General features: G+C 47.9%; 1 pseudogene; it reads left to right on the top strand.

Moving 5' to 3' along the window:
- Positions 1–2,344, top strand: part of LOC144146739 (uncharacterized) — a 23,114-nt pseudogene extending 20,770 nt beyond the window's left edge.
- The last annotated feature ends 4,822 nt before the right edge of the window (positions 2,345–7,166 follow it).

Genomic DNA, 7,166 nt, shown 5'->3' with positions numbered 1-7,166 from the left:
TTGCCGACCTCTGGTTCCGTGGCTTTGTACCTTGCAGCTCCTCATTCTTCTCTCCGCTTTAACTCTGCAAGAGTGTACCATGAAAAAGCTTGCAGCTTGTGTTCTTGTTCGTACGGGTGCCGTCTTTGTCTGTTTGTTGCTTGTTGTTTGAGGGAAACGGAGAAGAGGTGCACTGGGAATGTTTTTGAGCTCAGCAAAGAGCTTACCTGAACACGACCTACTGCGGCGAAGGGGAAGCAGAGAGGGAGTAAGAGGATAGAGGAGAGCGTTATGGAGATAGACAAAGCGAGAAGAAACAATAAAAGATGAGGGTAAAAACCAGTCCATCGACATCAGTCATTATCGGTGCAGTCCGGGCTACAGCCGCTGTGTGAGGCCGGTTCGTCTGTATTCATGTTCCGTATAATGTCGCGGGGATGGCCATCTGTCGCTACTGCAAAAATATATGAGCTCGCGCCCTGGAACGTCTGGTGCTATAAAACGTCTCCTGCTGTCGAACGCTTTTCAGGCGGACGTTTTTCTCTCCCAGGCGACAAACGACGTCACCGACGCTGGCCTTTTCACTCAATTGGTCACCTAAAGTGTTTTACCAGAAAAAAATTATGAGCCATGCTATTTTAGTTGGTTGAATTACTAGCAAAGCTTTTAGTACACGACACAGAGATGATACACAATTCAGGTAAAAGGCATTAAGAGTGTTTAGTTTTCGGGTTGACAGCGGTGATAGAGAAACAACTGTGCATATTTTTGCTTTTCCTCATTACAGAAGCCGGAACAATCGAGTGCGGCTGTGGTGGCAGTCGAGCATTCGAAACCGGCTTCGGAGAAATCAGCTGAGTCCCAGAAATCTTCGTCGACTCAGCACAAGGCCACCACGGAAGGAGCCACGGAGGACTTTTCGTCCCCGCCGTCCCCCAGTAAATCCCACCAGGTACCGACGACAAAACGCGAGTGTTTTGCTGCTGTCGTAGAACATATCACGAAAGAAATCATAGCACACACCAGGAAAAGGCATGAACATGGGCTCGCAATTTCATAAATACCAGCATCAGCATCATCAGCCTGGTTATGTCCACTGCAGGAGGAATGCATCTTCCAAAATCTCCCACCATTGTTATCGACTGCTGGCCAAGTCAACCCTTTCCCCAAGGCTTGCGTCTCATCTCTCCATTGAGTACTTGGCCGACCCCTATTGCGTTTACGGTCCATTGACAGTCATTCCGTTACATGAATGGTCCACAGGTTGTCCTTCGTGCGCATTACGCAAACCACCGTTGCCCATTTTCTTCGCTTAATTTCAGCTAGAATGCCTTCCACAGGAGTCTGTTCCATAATACACGCCGCTGCGTTCTTGTCCCTAAGCGTGGCCTTGGGCGGTGTTATTTCCATAGCCCTTCGGCGGATCTAGGTTGCCTTTCAAGTCGCTTAGTGAGACCCAAAGTTTGTCCTCCGTACGCTAGAATGGAAGAATGCATAGGTTATGTATGAGATTTTTGATAGACAGAGGAAGCTTAATATTCTGGGTATCAAACTTCGTACCAATACTAGCCGACCTCATGATTATTCAGCAGGTAATTTCCTTTTCGTGACTGGTGGCAGCAATTATGCCTTTACCCAGATAGGCATAATCACATACTGTTTCAACGATTCCGTTACTACTTTCAAGCCACATTCCTTGGTATGCTCATTGAATATAAGCTTTAATTTTTCGTCTTTGTTGAATCCTTCAACGAAACATTCCGAGCAAAACTGGCGAGATAGAGAGAGAAAACTTTATTACTTGCAGTGGATTCAGGGGGTGGGGGTAGCTGCAGCCTCTAGGCTGGCGGTGCCTAACGTAGTCCTGTCCACGAGGGAGAGTTTTGTTCCCCGGTCAAAGCTACCCAGCGCTCTCTCCCACTGCTCGTCGGAGAAAATGACAGGGAAAGGGTCATTTGGGCAGCTTTACCTGAAGAGGGGTACAGTGGAGCGTTCGCCGCAGACAGGAGAATTGGGAAGGGTAAGCGGAGGGGTGGAACAGGTGAGGTACCACTCGGCAAGAGGTAGAGAGTCTGGAGGAGCCGCCATGTGCGTTCGTGCGTGTGGGTGAGCTAAAAATGGCCAGGAGGGTATTTGCGGCGTGCGAGGCGGTAATAACTGACAAGGTTGAGGGAAGTTGTAAGTCTGTTCCTGGCAGATCTGGAACCATTGTATGGAGCAAGGCTGGGGCTCACTCGGATTGTAAGTTTCCGAGCGACGACGTGGGCTGCCTCATTTCCCCCGAGGCCGGCATGGACCAGGGTCCATATACAAGTTCTACCGAGGAGGTTGCGAAATTGTGAGGCACAACTTTGAGGGCGTGTGAAGAAATTATACCACCAGAAAATTTTACAACGGCCGCTTTAAAATCTCAAAATTATAATTGCGGGGTAGGCCTGTGCGACAGCTCTAGTGCTATTGCCGGCTAATCCCCCTCTCCGGAACGACGGGTGTTCACCATGAGGGAGTTGATGGGTGGGGTATCGGGACTGTTGATCAGGTCTATCGCATATGCCTAATGGTGGCGGTATTCAGAAGGGAAGCGTGATGTGAACTTTTGAACAGGTTTGAATGAACGAAGCAACGTCGTCTCCATACATTTGGTGGGTCAGATATTCCCCATTTATTCGCACACCTGTTTTCCTCTACTTAAGCATTCTGAACAAGGCCTCTAGACAGGCTGTAAATATATTCTGCGACATTGTCCCTTTTCCGGACACCATTTTACATAGGAAACTAACCATTAGGTGATGTAGCCGTATAGTTCCTGTATATTCGTCGTATATATCACTGAAAAGCACAATATATGGCAAGTCCATTGCGAAATCACGTAACGCTTTAATTACTGCTGAAGAGGGCACTGTGTCCAATGCTTTTTCATAATCTATAAATGCCATCTACAGCGGTGTATTTTACACTGCGCATTTCTCTTGTAGCAGCCCGGAATGTCGGCTACTGAAGGAGGCGAGAAAACCGACGTGGAGCTGGTTTGTAGTTTCAATGCAAGACTATTTATTTTCATGAGATGCGAACGCCGAGAGCTTCACCCGACGAGGGAAAGAAGGGGAACCCCACGTCCTTGAAAAGAGAGAGGAAAACGGCCCCCCAAGCGAGCAGACGCCAACGGCACCAGGACTAATGCCGGGAGTCGGCCGGACAACATCTTAAGCTTTCCCCCGAAAGGCAGCCTTTGATTAGGACGAGGGAATGACCCTTACAAAAGGCGTACGGCCGACCAGCCGGCGGAAGACCGGAGAAAAAGGAAAAGCCTCGTTTTGCGGGAGCCGCTTGCGCTGGGTGCCGAATGGCTTCCGCTACAACCTATTACCTGGTTGATAGCGTGGTGATGGCCCGACGTTCAGAAGCCTTTAATAAAATCGGCATTTTCTCGTGGCTGTAGAAGGGCTAAAGTCGAGCTTAAGCGATTGCGAATTGGCTTTGTAAATATCGTGTAGGTAATCCAGAGCAGCCTGCTGGGTCTGTAATTTTTATTGTAGCTAGCTGAGAGCAGGCCTATGGGTCTGCCATTTTTAAACTCTTGGGAATGAGCAATCTCATTAGGAGCACCCAATTCCCGCTGGTCTGCGGCTTTGGCACGGTCGAAGTTATCAGCCTCTAAGATAGTACGTCTGGAAGCTTTGTTAGCACAATGTCCCCACTACGACGTAGTGAGACCGGTGGACCAGCAGGATGACAGAGTGGAAACACCAGAAGGCGAGACTAGAATAAGATGAAGGCCCTTAACTGGATCGCGACGAAATAACGAACTTGGGAGGCAAGGAATGGGCTCGAGAAGCCTCCCAAAAGAGTGAGAGAAGGTCAGTGGGAGAAGTATTCGTACCGCAATGGACCTAAATGATGATGAAGTGGAAAGAAATTGCACAAGATTCAAGCTTGCAGTTTTCAGATCGATCTATTGAGAATTATTAGGGAAGAAACCTAAAGCTGCGTCGTATACCTTAATTGCTCCGGTTATTATTGTTCTTTTGAATACATGGAACTGTCTTAAAGATTTCACTTGACCTTCCGCAATACCTTTCCATCACATAACTTTCCGGAATAACCATTAGGAGCCCTTACAAGGAATGTATGATCCACAAGGTACATAACGTCAAAGCAGACTGAAGTATTCTCATTGTTGCCCGCCGTTAGTAATGGTGCTATGGAACGAATCATCGAGACAGAGGGGGCAGGGCAATAATATGAGGGTTCGCCCAAGAGCGAATTCCCGTTGGTTCCTAAAGCCCTTGTGAACAAAGCAATGAAGTGCATGCGAGCTACCTTTGCCCACCAGATCGGGCGAGCCTTCAGCCTCGCCTACAGTAAAGTTCGCAACCACGCTTAGTTCTCACTATGGCTGAGAAAATGCCAATACAGCGTGACATGACATACGTAGCGAGGCGCAGGGATTGACTGAAGACAATGCTTGCACGAAGCTGCAGTGTTTCTTGTCTGTGGTTCGAAGGAAAAGGAAACGAAGTGAACTGGGGATATTTTGAGCTAGGCAGGGAGCTCACCTTCTCACAACTCAGTGCATTGGAGGGCAAGTAGATGGGGAGTGAAGGGATAGAGCAGAGTGCTAAAGACAGAGAAAGCCGGCATGGAGAAACTTCTATTCCCGAAACGTCCTCTAGCAACCCAACAGGAAGTCTTCGCCCATCTCATACGTTACCTGTTGACGAGCGGACTTACACAGCGGCTGTAGACGTCACTGCCGTTATAATGACTGATGTGCCCGAACTGACGTGACCTTATCTTTAAACGTTTTTTCTCAGCTGCAGATGCAAGCAGCGGGGCACTCTTCGGGCCATGCTCAAGTCCAGCCGCGGGCGGATGCCTTTCCAAAAGCCCCGTTGCAATCATCAGCCTTATTAATGTCGGAATCCCTGGCAAAACAAATCCGCATTACGTTCAACACACAAGACAGCCGCCTACCAGCCAAACCGGAACCGAAGCCAGAGACGATAATGAGCCGGGAGCCAAGGCGCACGGAACTTACCATGCGGGCGCAGCTTCATAAAGCGCCCGTTAGCGAGGCTGCTGGGACGGCTGCGACACAGGCAGTGTCACATAGTTCACATGCTTCGGCACCGCCTCCGGAACCCGCGCCCAGCAGAGCGGACAGTGGCTTGAACAAGCCTGTCGCCAAGGGATTAGCCTATTTCTGGGGCAAATACTTCTTGCTGCCAAGAAAGCCCACCGCTGTACCGGAATCCCGATGCCAGGAACGAAAGAAACTCAGCGAGACTCCAGCAACAGGTATGGCAATTGCTTCAATCTAAGCAACCGAAAAAAGTGCAACACGCCTTTTTGTAACGACAACGATGGTTGAAATGCTCAAGTTTCTCACGCGAGATTCATCGGAGTGGTGTGCTTTCAAACCATCACCCGCGTTTCCACCATCGATGTCGTTAGACGAAGTGGCGCTTGAACTTTTTCTACTTGCATTATGTGCCTGCTTCGAAACCGCTTCAACCATGTCGGAATGGGACACTCGGACCGACGTCGGTGTCATAACGCGAGAGGCGCAGGTTCGATTATGAACATGGGGAGTGTTTTTTCTTCGTGAAGTGTTTGATGTGCCTTCGCTTACCTTCATCATTAGCTAATGAAACCCATTGCGTAAAGTCGGCTTTCCTGCAGCGCGTTTTTGTTACTTGACGTTGGCAATCCCTGACGGATAAAGAGGTTCGCTTTAAAAGTTTTTGTAGCTGGTTAAAGAAATCCCATGTCGATTGCAGTCTTGTACCGCGAGCACATTTCTATAGCACGCTTGCAGATTTCACGTGCAATTTAAAACCCTAAACGGCAAAAGGGCTACGGCAATCACGGCAACCACGTATAAAGCTGAGACATTTATGAAGCGTGATTGCTAGAAGTTCGGGACACGAATAAATGAAGAATATTTCACCACTAGAAAATTACGGAATACATCATTTTGTTCTTTGTTGAGCAAATCGTAGAAGGACCTTTCAAGAACCTTTAAGGAAGTGCCCTCAGAACGTTTGGCGGTACGGTGAAGCATAACTAAGACTAAATATATAATAATCATAGCCGATATGTCTAAGTCCATTTTTAAACCTCGGTGATGAAATAGTGGAAGAGGTGGGTGAACATACGCATCTTGGATAAGCCGTCAGTGCTGGTCCAAACCACGAGGAAGACATCAGGAGCATACTTAGTATAGGCATAGTTGCACTCAGCGAATCTTTCCAAATATAGAACAGTTAGGTATTCCTGTCATTACTAGTAAAGATATACCATGCAGGGTAAATCGGGGGGATAAAGTAGAGAACAAATAATTGAGAACTAATAATACCATTCAAAAACAGCTTTAGTGAGGCTTAAAATTCAAAATATATGAAGCCTGGTACCAGCAAGACTAAGGCTTAGAAAACACCTTGAATAAGACAGCAAACTCAGGTGGAAGACCTCATGGCTGAATTTAGAGGGACGATGAAACTTTGCCCGTGCATCTAGTGTGCAGAATCGGCGATCCAGGTGGCAGAGTGCCTACCGCGCAAAGACAATAGAAGTTGGAAAGCACAATAACTAGACAAAGAACCTAAATAAAAAAATTGGCTCTAATCCATGCTGTGAAGGTGGTTGGAAAGCAACGCTATAAATGACACCCACAACAACTGCCCATGCGACGTCACTTGAATTCACACACGTGGCTCTACAAAGCGTGAAACCAGAGATTCTGTCTGCCGCTATCTAGAATTCGAAGGCGCTTCGTCGCGAAAGCAAAAGTTTCGGCCACGGCCGGGCTACAACGGTGGACGCCATGGCTGTTTCCCTCGCGTGCGTCGGCTGAAACAAGACGGCGAGGAGCATTATTAGAAGGGTGAGACAGCGGAACTGAACAATCCTGATGTACTAGCTCGGGGCTACATCTCCACGCGACACAAGCGTGGACAACGAAATAATTCGGCATGGGAGCTTAGTGATTCCCATTGATACGGATTTAAACTAGTTAGTTCAGTGAGTTTGAGAATTGCGAAAAAGCTGATGCTCTTGTAATTGCTATTATCAGTTTCAGTTGCTTCTTTGGCGTTTTGTAATAACTGTTAAAACACAACTGAGTTGGTATTCACCCATTCAGAAGACGGAGTCCCATTCGTGGCAAGCAGTGAGAAAAAGGTAGC

The sequence above is a fragment of the Haemaphysalis longicornis genome, unplaced genomic scaffold, assembly GCF_048455015.1.
Source record: "Haemaphysalis longicornis isolate Haplotype H1 unplaced genomic scaffold, Haemaphysalis longicornis Haplotype H1 scaffold_7, whole genome shotgun sequence".
Taxonomy (NCBI): Eukaryota; Metazoa; Arthropoda; class Arachnida; order Ixodida; family Ixodidae; genus Haemaphysalis; species Haemaphysalis longicornis.
Note: the sequence above shows the minus strand (reverse complement) of the source record. Positions and strands in the feature narration are given on the sequence as shown.